The following is a 14706-nucleotide window of genomic DNA, read 5'->3' as shown; positions in this document are numbered from 1 at the left end:
CTACATGATGATACTGGCTGGTTGTGTTATTCATGTCGTTATAAGGAGACAATCCATGATGAAAGGGAATACACTTGTTTCAGGAGCAGGACTAAGATTGGTGGGAGAAAACTGTAAGAGGTTGATCTCAGCTCCAAACAACGAGCTTCCTAATGATGGGGGCTGTTTGTGAAGGAGCAAGAATGTGTTTCAGCAGAAGCCTGGTGGTCACACAAGACTATTGTCCTGACAGTGCCTCCCTGAGATTCAGCTGGCTGAGGTGCTGACTGATGACACCCTGGGCACCCTCTGGAACCTCAGACGGCAATGGAGGAGATGCGGCGGGGGCAGGAGGCCGCGTTCCTTAGGCCCTCTCTGAGGGCACACCACCACTGGCAGTCCACCATGCTGCTTGAGCCTGTGGGGCAGAGCTTCGAGAAGGCACAGAAAATGCTGACTGGGTGGGCAGCTGGGACCGTAAAGCAGCTTATCTTCAAAGTGGAAAGAATTTCTTGGAGACATAGTCCTCGTACACTCCTGAGGGATTTGAGATAAGAATGTCCAGGAGACGCAGAAGCGTGGGTGTGTGTGTATGAGGTGGTTTCTAACTGCTTGATAATAGGGCCATGAGCTTTACGTTTCTATTGCATTCATTTCCCCCTTCTATTAGGATGTGGAAACCAGAAACATATAGCCCGGGGCAGGCATTTTAGTGACCTAGACCAGAGAAACGTGCATCGTAAACAGTTTTGGGAACATAAGGAGCTAGAATGCATTTAGCCATTTAGAAAGATAACAGAATTTGTGCTGCTTTCTTTTAACTATTTCCTTTGAAGTGTAACTATGGAGTATTGCCTTTTTAATTCTTTCACAAAACAGACCCTGATAGAATTCAAAGGGGTAAGCAAGAAACTAGTCACCTGCCAGCTTCAGCGGAAGCTGGGAGCTTCCAGCTTGCTTTCTATGGCAATTCCACCCTCCTGAATAGAAGGACTTGGTGCCGTGGCAGAGAGCCCCGAGGGATTTGGAAAGAGGTGGCTGTGGTGGTAGAGGCGTTGACATTGAGGAGACCCAAAGGGAAGAGGTGCATCTGGCTCCATGGTAGGAACCCGAAAGGAGGAAAGTGAGGTTCATAGCCATAGAAGGTCTAGGGGGCTGTACTTGAAAAGGCTGCAGTGTTGACTGAATCACCAAACTCAACCCCCAAATCCATGTGATGCCCTGAAACAGGAGCAGTGAGGCATACGAAGAAGACTCCAGTAACTCCCTCAGCTAACTGAAAACATTCATCTTAAGGGGCATCATTTTTTTACAGAGAAAGAGCAAAGCACATCAATGTGCTCAATAAACACTTGCTGATTAACAGCCACTGCAGGTCCTGGAATGTGCCTTTAGTTGGAAGCGGTGCCAATCTGCATGCTCCATGAGGGACTCTTCATAACGACAGCAGCCAGTCGAATTGTAAGACCCTGCAAGAACAGTGTTCAGTCTTCCCCTGTACGGTACCAGGAGCCCCAAGAGGCTTGCCAGCTGAAAGGAGACACAAATTCAATCAATATTTAGTGCGTGATGCAGATTTGCCATGTACCATACATACGCGGTACTAGACACTGGAGATACAAAACTAGACAAAATAAGCAAAATGTGATTAGGTACATGACCAACAAAATCAAAATCTGTGGAGGAGAAGGCAGTATCATTTGATATTAAAGCTAGCCCCTGGGATCCCCGGGTGGCTCAGCGGTTGAGCACCTGCCTTCGGCCCAGAGTGTAATCCCGGAGACGAGGGATCGAGTCCCATCGGGCTCCCTGTGTGGAGCCTGCTTCTCCCCCTGCCTGTGCCTGTGCCTGTGCCTCTACCTCTGTGTGTGTGTGTGTGTGTGTGTGTGTGTGTGTGTGTGTGTCTCATGAATAAATAAATAAAATCTTAAAAATAAATAAATAAAGCTAGCCCCTCAAAAGAAATCTTTTGGGCCGGCAGCTGAGTCCTTAGAATTACAGAATGTCGGAATCAGATGAGCCCTCGGATCTGTTCAAATCTGTTACTTTGCAAACAGGCAATGGAGACCCAGCAAGGAGAGGTAAAGACATCAGCCACGTTTAGTTTACATTTCTTTTTGTCTTCATTTACAGCAGGTAAATGCACCTTAACTTTAGTGGGTTGATGAAGACAGATGCCCCCTCCTCTTACACTGTGCTGGCTGGTGGTGACCATCTCTCAGAGCAGGAGAAGCACTTTCTGACATTGATGAGGAATTATGCCTGTGGTGTGTGAGTCTCCTGAGCTGCCGAGCTTTGTCTCCGATCCCCTGCTTTATTGTTTCCTGGCATACGCTGCTTTCATGCCCATCATCAGAGAGTTTCTCTTGACTATTCCTCGGCTCTACTCCTTCAGAAGTCTCTGTATACTGACAAAAAATAGTTGGTCTGAAAACAGATGAGAGATTTTTAAATTTGGCTTTTTCCCCCCAAGGGATGATGTAGGGCTCCGTGGCTTCAGTTCTGTTGAATTTTACTTATAAATGGTGATGGCTTGTGTATAATGTAGGTTTTATTTTCTGTTTTATTTGTACTTTATACGCAGCCACATTAGCAAATATTTAATTTATGTTCACTCTAGTACCGTTGGATGGCGACAGCCAGTGTAAATGATACTGCACCAGTTTCAGCTGGGACTGACTTACCCAGATGTCTGTATGACCCTGAAGTAGTTGGTAGATTGATCATTTCAGGCAGATAGAGAAATCAGTGGGAGGACCCCCAAAACTTAAATAAATGGATTGATTTTTAGGTGGTTTGGACTGCTTGATTCAGGCAAAACATTTCATCTTTTATTCTTTTTTTTTTTCAAAATTCATTTTTTTTTAAAGATTATTTGAGAAAGCATGAGACAGAGAAAGGGAGAGCACAAGCATGGAGGAGGGAGAAGCGGACTCTCTGCCAAGCAGGGAACCCACTGAGGGACTTGATTCCAGAACCCCAGGATCATGACCTGAGCCAAAGGCAGATGCTTAACTGACTGATCCCCACCCCCCACACTCCATCCCCGCAGGTGCCCTTACTCTTTATTTAGAAGGAACTGAAGCAAAAATATATGGCTTCGAAGACATATCCAAGTCCGATTCCAGGTTTTACCTCTTAGTTACTATGCCTTGACCAAGTTACTTAACTTCTCTGGGCTTCAGTGTTTTCACTTGTAGGAATGGGAATCATAACACTTATTGCGTAGTGTTCTCAAGAGAGTGATGTTTAGGGGCACTTGGGTGGCTCAGTTGGTTATGCATCTGCCTTCGACTCAGGTCATGATCTCGGGGGCCTGGGATGGAGCCCCACAGAACCTGCTTTTCCCTCTCCTCCCTGCTCGTGCTCTCTCTTGCTATCTCTCTCTCTCAAACTTTTTGAAAAGCAGTATGTTTAAATATTAAAGTACCCAGCACAGTATCCAAAACAAACAAATGTTAATTCCCATCCTGCTTAAAAGGAGTAATCCCAGACAGATAAATGGGAGTCGTTTTGTAACAGTGTGTAGACCGCATCATTCTGATCTTCACTGACAGATACTTCAGCGGCTTGTACTCAGCATCCATCATCAGGGCCTGTAAGAAGCAGCTCTATGAAATACATTACAGCATGTCCAAGGGAAGATTGTTGAGGATCTTGTCCATCCTATCACTCAGCACCCCCTCTATAAAACCTTTAGTGAGACAAGTCTTAAGAGTTAACTACCAAGGGGTCCCTAGGCGGCTCAGTGGTTGAGTGTCTGCTTTTGGCTCAGGGTGTGATCCCGGGGTCCTGGGATCAAGTCCCACATCAGGCTCCCCACAGGGACCCTGCTTCTCCCTCTGCCTCTCTCTGCATCTCTCATGAATAAATAAATAAAATTTTTAAAAATAAAGATACTTAAAAAAAAAAAAGAGTTAACTACCAAGAGAAGCTTAGCTTACCTTAAGGTACAGGTGAATCTAATCTCAGAATTTTGTCACTGGCCATTTTCCCTTTCACTCTGGCCAGGGACAGGCTCAGAGCCAGATGTGAAGCTCAGCTGGTTCCGTGCAGAAGCCTTCACAGCTTCCTGTTTGCATTGCCCTTTATCCTGATCTCTGCAGGCCTGTTTTACTAACATGTCCCTTCCCTGTATTGTTCTGTGTGAGGAAGGAGGTTTCAGTGCTGTTAGGTAATCTTTCAGCCACAATCCTGGAGTTGCCAAATCCTGCCCTGCACGTCACTCCCGCCCCTTGTGGGCTCCCAAGTGAGTCAACAGAGAGCAAAACATACAGAGGGCTTTAGCCTCGAGAGCACCCAGCATCCAGTCCAGTCCTGCAGCTGGCGAAGGACAAGAGGATCTGAGTTGGTCAAAGCACATTCGACCACATTCTCCGCCCAGACCTGCAGGTGTCTTTCTGTCCGCTCACGTGGCTCATGGCCTTAGGGGGGAAACAGGGAAGGAGTAGTCACATGTGAGTCTGGCTTGAAAAGGTGTCAGCAACATCCCGCCTCTCGCATTCATTCTTCATTTTCACTCCTACCCAAACATTTTTTTTAATCATACATTTTCTTTTGTAAGCCTCCTTAAATCCTTCGTAGAATAAGGCAAGATGCAAAAACACGAAGCTTCGCAGATGAGGTGTAACCAGTGAAACCCAGCACGTTAACGGTGTTTGCACTCAAACCCGGGCGAGTGTGCCCAGTGCACGCGTATCCGTTCGGCGGCCGGGGCCAGCCGCAGGCAGCTTGGTCGAGTCATAGTTAGGTTCCCCTTCGTGAACCACATCAATCAATAGCAAGCAAATGAACTTGTATGGAACAGGCGGTACACCCCACTAATCATTGCAGCTGTCATGCTGCAGGAAGTCATCTACTTACCGGGCTGAGTCTCCTCGGCTTTTAGCTTCTGGAGAGCAGAGACCATTTCTTATTGCTTCTTATATTTACAGCACTCAGCCCACAACCGATGCATAATAAATGCACAAGGGATAGAGTGGATAAGTGAGAATCCTCCAAATGGGGAGATTATTCGGGATAAACGAAGTGTACAATATCAGAATATCTTATAAGGAATGGCGGTTGGAACAAGTTGTTATTACTTGGAGATACTTTCAGAAACACAGAGTGTTCCCCTAACCAAATGCTACTAAGATCCTGCTTTAATAGATAGAGAAACATGATTTCTCATTAGCATGCATAGCACTGAAGCCCAGTTTTGTGTCTTTTTTTTTTTTTTAAATAAACACACTTTTTAAATGTTTCCACGAAGCTCTTTCTCTCAAAAAGCTTATCATCTGATCTCCAGTGTTCATTTTCCTAGCAGGCCCCGCTCTACTGACAGTAGAAAGTTTCAACTGGGACTCTTCACAATTATTACTGATTCTTAATGAAGATGAAGTCAGGTGGTTTTACTGAATTTATATTTGCCTGAAACATTTTTATTTTTAGTGTCCCGATCGTGCCTATCCGAGACTATACATTCAGCAGCCTGCAGCCTATGCCTGACTATATAAAAAATTCGACTGTTCACACGCTGTAATAAATAATGAGTGTCAGTGAACTCATTATGGTAAATCCTTAGGTAATTACTTTCTGCCTTAGTTAGGGGACGTATGGTAGCATAAGCTAAAATTATTCCATCTCGAGACAAACCCTGAGGTGGCTGTTAGAGTTAAATATAATTCATTTGCAGCATGTTTATTATAGTTAAATTTAACTAATTTAGGGCCTGTTGCTGGCCAACAGCTGAGGAGGAGGAAGTTTCAGCGTCCGTGAGTGCCTCAGAAAGAAAAATGAGGTTCCCCGACCGAGCTCTCAGAACATGACGCAAGAGCTACTCCCACTGTCTCCGCTCGTCCTGTCCCCAGAATTGGACAGCGTCGATGCTCAGGGGGCTGGCTAACGGGCTAGTCGGGCGCTGAATTACGTGGCGTGGCAAGAGGAAATCTCCGCATTAAACTCGGGTTCTGTCCAGTTCCCTGTTCCGATCCAGAACTTGCTGAAGTCCCAGAGGGGAACCCTCATGTCCAGGGTCGTTGGGATACAGACAGATGAGCAATCTGCGGATTACTGGTCTCCTTCCTTTTATGCCAGGCTGCCTCTCTCAAAATCATAGGGTCAGTTTGGGGGTGATTTCTCCCCAGGCCTTCCAGCCTGAAAGAGCGTTTACTCCGGGGGGGGAAAAAAAGTAAAATGAAGAACTTCTTCAAAGAACCAAACAACATGTTTACAGAGAGCCATTTACCATGTAAAGAGGTTTCTGCTGAAGGAAGAGTGTTTAGAGGGAAATTTGTCTCTTGACAGCTCTCCTGAGATAGATGCCTTGCCCGCCCCCCCAAGACGGTGAGGGGACACACATGGAAGAAACGCACAGGGTGCCCAGGGGACACTTAGGAGCTTTCCACTTTTGTCCGAGAATAAAAGTGAAGAACCCCTGGAGGGGGGGCCTCTTCCCCTGAAGACAGGAATAGTGCCAGGAGAGGAAACAAAATTCCAGCCATCGTGAGGAATGAGGATTTGAGGAAAACACTGTCCTACTTTTTAACAAAAATATCATGTATCTACTTTGGAACCATGTGTGCCGTTCGCATCACTCAAGAGAAGGTGGCAGTTGGAGAAACTCCAGAGAAGGATGAGTGTTTGAAGACAGGAGTCAGGAGGTAGCTGTGTGAGAGCTAGAAACAGCAGAGCGCCTTCTAGGGCAGGGGTCTAGGGCAGGTACACTGGGGTCAGGACAGTTTCCTTCACCACATCCGAAGGGCACAGCCACCAGGTGCCCCACACGCACACACACCCACAGCCCCAAGACTCCATCTGGCACAACTGGCCCAGCCTCACGCACTGTGGTCATGTCCTCGCCATTCCCTCCCACCCCCCCCACCCCCCCACCCCCCGCCCCACTGACCCTGGTCATTCCCAAGATCACTCAGTGTACGAAGGCCGGGCTTTCTGACCCTAAAGCCAGCGTTCTTTCCAACACACCACAGTGGCCTGCTTTGGACCCAGACTCTCCTGAAAACTCCCCTTTACCATTTTGATCAGATGTACTTCGGCCACGGGAACTGTTTGCAACTTTAGTGGGTGGCTGTGATATAAAAAGTAAACCGTATAGGTTATGTAATGTCAAGGGCAGTTAACTTCTCCAGAATTCTGGTGTCAAAGCGAAGATTTCATTTATGCTATTAAAATTCAGGAAAACATAATACAGCTCCTCTGTACCTCCCGCAACCCCCCACCCCCCATAAAAATAGCCTCTGAAGCCTCCACGTAGCTGAGTCACTGCTTGGTGTGATCCAGGGCTAGGTCGCAACTGGACCTGTCACAATGAGGCCACAGTGATTCATGACAAAAACCAAGTTTGGTTGCCACTGACAACATGTGTTCCTTTCCGTTTTTGGACTTTGGCAACACCACATTTTGCCTTTGGAGTAGCAACACCTTTGCATAGTGATAGTAATAGGATGAGATGAGCCACTGCAGTGAATGTACCCTCTGGGCTCTCCCGCTAGGACACGCACAACCCACAGCCATTCATTAGGGGCAAGCGTGAGTAATCCATAATTACGGCCTACGGAGACCATAGCTGTGCAGGAAGTTTACCATATCTACCACTGCAGCTTAATATTAAGTCAGTCTACCAGCCAAGTGTTCCAGCACCTTCCATGTGCCCCAAACTGTGCTTCCCATTGAGGAGAGACAAAACATTGAGGAGATGTGGTTTCTCCCCTAAAGGAACTTGGAGCACCTGCTTGCCTCCCTTGGCATTCAGGACTTGGTCAGCACACCATCCCCTCGTGGCCTTCTCAGGGCACAAGTGTGGGCCTGTCCACCTGGACCTGGTGTAGGTGTCTAGAGAAGGGCAAGAAGAGGTATGTCAGGAAGGATGCAGTTATAGTGGTTTTATTTTAAAAGTGGGACCTGAGGCACCTGGGTGGCTCAGTGGGTGAGCATCTCCCTTCGGCTCAGGTTGTAATCCCAGGGTCCTGGGATCGAGTCCCACATCACGATCCCCACAGGGAGCCTGCTTCTCGCCCTGCCTGTGTCTCTGCCTCTGTGTGTGTGTGTGTGTGTGTGTCTCGTGAATAAATAAATAAAATCTTTAAAAAAAAAAAAAGTGGGACTTGGACTGTAAACAATTCTGTGCTCCCCAACATTTGTGTAGAATTTAGCCAAATTTATGCTAGCTGGACATGTGCCAGCTTTTTGGAAGTGGGGGGCAAATAGAAGAATTGTGGGTACTTTCCAAGAAATAAAGCTGCCTCTGTAATGCTGATGGTGCTTGTTTCAGATAAACTCAGACTTATGGGTAATGTAGGGCAGAGCTTCCCAAATACGGTGCCTTAGTATACAGATGTGCACACATAGGTGGGCCAATGTAATATAATAGCCTCTGGAGCTCTTTGGACACCTAGATATGCCTGCAATACAAAATGGATTTTATAGATGAATATAAATATAGACGTATATATATAATGCGTATATACTTTGCAGAAGACTAGGAGACCATATATACAAGATGCTAGCTACTTTAGTCTGGATTGTATTTTTTAATTTTCTTACATACTTATCTTCATTTTTATATAATTTATATGCATTAATCATAAAAATTGTTAAGCCAACCAAATTTTGACCAAAATGTTGAAGTAAGACTTACACCAAGGTTTCGTGGTCCAGCCAAAGATTTATATATATGTTATATTGCATCACTGATGTAGAAACCATTTGTCCTCTTTTTTTTTTTTTTTTGTCATTTTAAAAATGACTATTTTCAGTTGGATCATACTCTTCAAAAAGAAAAAGAAAGAAATAGGAAAGCAGATGTCACACATCAGAGAAATTGTTGCATGTTGACAGATTTCACACCATTTATTTTCTTTGCATCTACTGGCCCAAACTGGTAATAACCCAAACTTTCTCCATTTGTGGAAAGTCTTATAAGGTCAACTTCCTGTTATGTTTGATAGCTGTATTAAGAGAAAAACCTGTTGGTCGGATGTTAGTTTCAACTGGCCCAACTCTAGGGGACACACTGATGCTTGACCCCTGGAGAGCGTGGAGACAATGAGCAGTAGACATGCTGGGAGATCTTGTTTCTCTCTTCATCCTCCCACTTGCCCAGCAGCTAGAGGCCCGGGGTGAGAATTTGATGGTTACGTTTTATGGCACGTTATATTTATAAAATGTTTCTGATCATTCAAATTTGTTTTATTCAGAACAGTTCTGTGAATGCCTAATTTCTTCTTACCTGGGCTTAGATTCTTAGATATTTGACTTTCTGTCATGTTAGAATACCTGTAACCTAAATAGGATCGATATCTTTGTTCTTCTGGGAGAAGTACTATTTTCACCTGTTTCCAAAATTATAAAATACTTCCATATTTGGAACTGTGACATTTTGGACTCAGGGATATTTTTAAGAGATTGTCTGGTTCTGGGCCTTCATTATACAAATGAAAAAGTTGAGACCAACACAGTCGAAGGAAAAAGCTCCAAGTCCCAAGATGCGGTGAGTGGCAGGCCTGAGGCTAGAGCCTAGTTCTCTTTTTACTACTTCTATCCTGTACTTTTTACTTAAGATTTCCCAGTTCTTATGGGTACTTAAAATAATATTTTCTAATTGGAATTTTTTAGGGAGAAAAGAAACAAAAGGGCAGTGGCTGGTACAACATAGGTAGTCAATAAATATTTGGTGAAGAAAGTATTGATATGCTTGCCATAAAAAATACAGCACATTTGTGGACACACAAATATCTAGATTGGTAGCGTAGGTGAATGACTGAGAGCACACGTACCATTACCAGTTACTTATTAAAATGTATTGTAAATACTAATAACTATTACTAATAAGTAGTTGGTAATTGCATGTGTGCTTTCAGGCAGCACAAGGATTTAGTTATCATGTGCTCCCAGTTTTCCGTGGCTCTCTTTAAAGGAAGAAACTCTGGGCAGCCCAGGTGGCTCAGCGGTTTGACTCCTGCCTTTGGCCCAGGGCCTGATCCTGGAGTCCCAGGATCGAGTCCCACGTCGGGCTCCCTGCATGGAGCCTGCTTCTCCCTCTGCCTGTGTCTCTGTCTCTCTCTCTCTCTCTCTCATGAATAAATAAATAAAGTCTTAAAAAAAAGAAAAGGAAGAAACTCTGGAGACGAATGACAAGAGAGTTTAGGAGACAGAGAAAATATACTCCTTTTCAATGAAAACCTAGCAGGAACATCGGTGTGCGTGTGTTTTGCTATCCGTATAGTCTACAGTAATTCTTTGTTTAGTCATGAAATATGTCACCTGCCATCCCACACAAACCAACTGTAGTGTTCAAGAGACCTGTTTGATTAGGATAAATCATAGAGGAAGTGTAGTAAGAACATCACCCTGTAATTAACTAGCACATCCTTGTTTTGGATTTGTGCTTCCAAGTTTCTTTTATTTTACGAGAGTGACTTAGAAAACATTAAAAGAAGAGCCAGTCTTCACCAAAATAGAGTGAAAAGTTCAGAGATAAATAAAACAAACCTGGACAAATTCATAAATCCCCTACAAGAAGGGAACATTGTTTTTCTCATGTTTTCCATTGGCTAACATACCCGGCAGGAAGTTAAATTTCATTTCCTTTTCGTATCGCAGAATGTGTTTTCTTAATCACCTTCTTTACATATTGAACAACATCTTGATCCTAATTGTGGCATATGCTACATTGAAACTATGGTGAAAATCATTCTTTTTCTCCCACCAAAGGGAAATTTCACTTTTTTATTGAATGAAGGAGGCATTTAAAGTACAAATTAAAATAAAGATAACCACTATTAAATTTGGTTAGGCTCCTATAAAAAAATAATCAAATAGCAGTGCAAACAACCTGACTCAAGATTGCTACAGAAAAGTTTAATTAATTAACACACTATATTGAAGCTTGCAGGAAGATTTTCTTAATGATACGTAAAGATGTTCATCTCCCTAATCAAGGAAACTTCCATACTCCTCTACTATTGATGAGTCCATTTACTTGATTCTTCTTTTTCTCTCCTTCATTCTCATATTAGGCCCTCACTCCTTTGTTTCAATTTTACATTTGTTAAATACAAACAATATCATACACATTAGGCCAGCTATATATCCAGAAATACGCATTTATATAATCTTCCATTTTTAAATCATGAGATGAACAGTATATTTTATTGCACATGAATCTGGTGTCCTAGTTTAAGATCTGCTTAAATTCTCAATAACATCCTCATAAAACTGTTGCAGGGAGCAGAGCTAGCCATAAGGACATTTACAATGTCACATTAAGGTAGGGCGTATGTCACGTGCCTTGTAATAATACATTAAACGATTCAAATAGGATTTTATATTGAAAAAGATCAAAGCAGTTTAGAAAATTCTATATGGAGCCATATTTCTGAATGTGAAAGTCCCGTTTTGTTTAATTATCTATTAAATGCTCCCAAACTTCATAGGACTTTGTGCTTTTACTCTCTATATTAGGAAGAGAAAATCCTTAGAGTGAACCTTCTACGAATGTGTGCCCCATTTTGCCTCAGTGATAATGCCTGCAAGATTCCTTCTCTCACTCTTGTATCGTCCCATGATATTTGCTGCTTCCTGAAGTCAATATAGACAGACCCGAGCCAACTTAAATGTCGTCTCAATATTTACCTAGTACAAAGAAAATTCCATTTGAGAAAACCACAGAGTATAGTCATTCCTGGAACAACCAAGAGATGGTTATTACTGCTGGACAGAATTACTTTGCCCTGCTTTACTTTTAAGAGTGACCAAAAATAGTTCTTTAAAAATCTATCTTAAATTCCGAGGCATATGTATTTTTAAAGTGCCTACACATCGAGATGTTCCTCATTAGTTTCCTGAACTGTTAATTCTTTTAATTAAAAACATTTGAAATGCATAACCAAAGATGATTTATTTTATATAAATTTGTGAATCACAAGGAATTCTTATCAAACCATTGCCTTTTTTTTTTTTTATGAACATGGTATAAATGCTTAGTATCAAAGCAACTGTAATTAAAAAGGACTGGTCCCTAAGAGAGCTGTAAAGGAGGCAGCAGTTGTGCTCAGCTCCCTTTCATTTCGTTCTTCTGACTCCCTTTCAAACGAGTTCTTTCTTCCCACCTTTGCCCCTTTCCACGTAATATCTGTTAAGAACTTGGCAACGACCCACAGAATACAATCCTGGCAGCCAGACCTCTCCAGGAGTGTTCAGGGGATCTGTTCCCAACACTTGGTAATAACCACAGCCACAGCAAAAAGACACCGGCAGCGCCTTTGATCATCAGTCCACCTATGTGTGAGGATGTCCTGCGGGTGCTGGGTCAATCCCTGGCAGTGACGTTGGCCTTGCAGCACTGCTTTGGGAAATTAACCTGACTTCAGAGAGTAGGACAGAGAGGAGTGGCAGAGGGAGAAACCAAGGGCGGTTCCCAGAAGCCAGAGTCATTATTCCTTCTACCACGTGCTTGTACACGAGTGTGTATACATTTCTAATGCTTCTGGCTTCTCTGTGCACTTGAAGTGTTTGTTGACGCGTCTGTTTCATCCACCTGATGGTGAAATTCCTGAAGGCAGGAAGTTCTATCTTGTTCCCGGCACAGAGGAGGCACGTAGAAAATGGGCCTAGAATGAAGGAGTGAAGGACTCAGTCGGTCAGGCCGTCAGTTCATTCACGTGACACCAATAGAATATGGGTTCAAATGATGATAAAAATTGCAAAGATGGATTGAAATACACGGATGTAGAAAAAATTGTTTTAAAGATTTTATTTAGTCATGAGAAACAGAGAGAGAGAGAGAGAGAGAGAGAGAGAGGCAGAGACACAGGCAGAGGGAGGGGCAGGCTCCATGCAGGAGCCCGACATGGGACTCGATTCCGGGTCTCCAGGATCAGACCCTGGGCTGAAGGTGATGCTAAACCGCTGAGCCACCCGGGCTGCCCCAGAGGTAGAAAATTAAGAGAGGTACCAAGTGGTCGATGCCTCCAGGGTTTTGAGCTGAACTGAAGGGAGAACACAAGTGGCAATGGATGGAATGGGGAGCTTGGTAAGAGAAATTTTGTGAGTGAAGTTGGCAAATATGCTTTTAGGCAAATTGAATAAGATTTGACCAGCTGGGCATCAAAAATATTTTTTTCTCGAAGAAACAGCCTTTAAATGTGCATCTGACATCTTCCCTTACCACACCTAACTCCCATTTCCTGAAGATCTGATTTCAGATAAATTACCAGCAGAAAAAAACTATTTTGCAATCGGAGCAGTTGTACATGGTTTAAAGAACATTTCCATCAATTCTTGAAAGTTGCCATCCTTTGTAGATTGGGAGGAGGGAAGGGATCTAGAAAGCCTGAGACTGGTACCTTGAGAAGATTCTCCCAACGCAAGGAGGCCCATCCTGTAGGAGGGTAACGGCTGACAGAGGTCATCACCTCGGGACTTGGCATCCCTCAGAGATACTAAATCCACATCAGAGAAGACACTTAGGCTTACAATTTGTGTTATAAACTGAGCCACCCCTGGAGATCGCCTCTTAATATCTAAATACATAATGTTCGAAGGAGGAGAATCACCTCATATCACATCCAGCCACTCTTTGTAGCACGAGGGCTGCTTGGGCAGTTTCTACTGTCTCATAGGCCTCTGGAGCCTCAAACACATCTCATTCCTGCATGTTTCAGAAATGCCAAAGCAGGGCCTCCTTACCTGGATAATATGTAAGCCAGGGGGAAGTGGCCTGATACATGCATATTGAAGTCTGTAAATCATGAAGAGAATATTATAAATATTTCATTGTCAGTTTTCAGCCCCTCACTCCTCAAGTTTTTGGAGTGAGCTCTCCAAATTTCCCAAGGACTCCCCTGAGAGTTCTAGTGGAGGACAAGGATGCAAAGATACCTGCTACGTGTTTTCCTGAGTTTTGCCCATTGTCTACCTGATATCCTAAAGAATTAAGCTGCAATCTTGTCTTAACCCAAAAGTGGCACCCCTTGGATCAGAAGGAATGTCTGGAACACATTGATCTGTGGTTGGAATAGTAAGCTAAGCTCTAGGAACATCCTGCCAGCGGCCTGTCCCTGGGAAATCATCTTAGATTCTCTTGCTGGTGAAGGATGACATGCTGCAACTGACCTTCTGTGGAAAGCCAGAAAACAGAGGAGAAAGCAAGCCTATTACTTTCTAAGATTTCCTTCAGGCTATGCTCTTTTGAGGGTGATACCCTCTATATCCTTAGAGACCCTATTTGCTAGACATTAAAACTAGGTCCTCAAAATGAGTGATCACTAGCCTCTGGAGTAATTATAACCAGATATGCCCTCAAGTCGCAAGCCTTCTCTTACCCTTGCCTTTAAAATCCAAACAAAATTATTCAGACCTACATAACCAGCATGCCCTGTTGAGTTTCTGCAGATCTCATTGGGGTGTATTTATGTCCTTCTCTATCTCTTGTTTCTGAACCTTTTTTTTTTTTTTCATCCCCTACCATCTTGGCAACATTCCATAGGTTGTTGACTTCATGACATTGATCACTCCTTTTTATTCCTCAGGATACCCTAAGTGGTGCAGTGACTTGCAAGAGATTGGAAATAATGGAGAGGAAGCTAAAACTACAATCTCTGCATTGCAGTTGTGACAGTGCATCAGTGATTTGTCACCACAGTGAATCACTTACCGGCCATCTCTTGTCTTGTTTCTAGACTAACGCCAGGAAGCAGCTATCTCTTTAGAGAAAATTTATCATTT

The 14706-nt window shown here is 43.6% G+C and overlaps 1 protein-coding gene and 1 long non-coding RNA gene across 6 annotated transcripts in view; one reads left to right on the top strand and one right to left on the bottom strand.

Annotated features, from left to right (window-relative positions):
- The window catches only part of FARS2 (phenylalanyl-tRNA synthetase 2, mitochondrial), a 499567-nt gene that overhangs the window by 410106 nt on the left and 74755 nt on the right, over nucleotides 1-14706 (top strand). The gene's annotated exons all lie outside the window — the stretch shown is intronic.
- LOC144306481 (uncharacterized) lies at nucleotides 1253-4928 on the bottom strand. 2 transcript variants are annotated; one of them, XR_013373564.1, is made up of 3 exons: nucleotides 3924-4928; nucleotides 2126-2387; nucleotides 1253-1509 (listed from the first exon to the last, which is right to left on the bottom strand). It is a non-coding gene; the product is annotated as an uncharacterized LOC144306481 (long non-coding RNA). The 2 variants fall into 2 exon arrangements; XR_013373565.1 differs by having other exon boundaries at nucleotides 2171-2387.

This window comes from Canis aureus, chromosome 37 (assembly GCF_053574225.1).
Source record: "Canis aureus isolate CA01 chromosome 37, VMU_Caureus_v.1.0, whole genome shotgun sequence".
NCBI classification, from domain to species: Eukaryota; Metazoa; Chordata; class Mammalia; order Carnivora; family Canidae; genus Canis; species Canis aureus.
The sequence above is the reverse complement of the archived record's forward strand: the minus strand, read 5'-3'. Positions and strand labels throughout refer to the sequence as shown.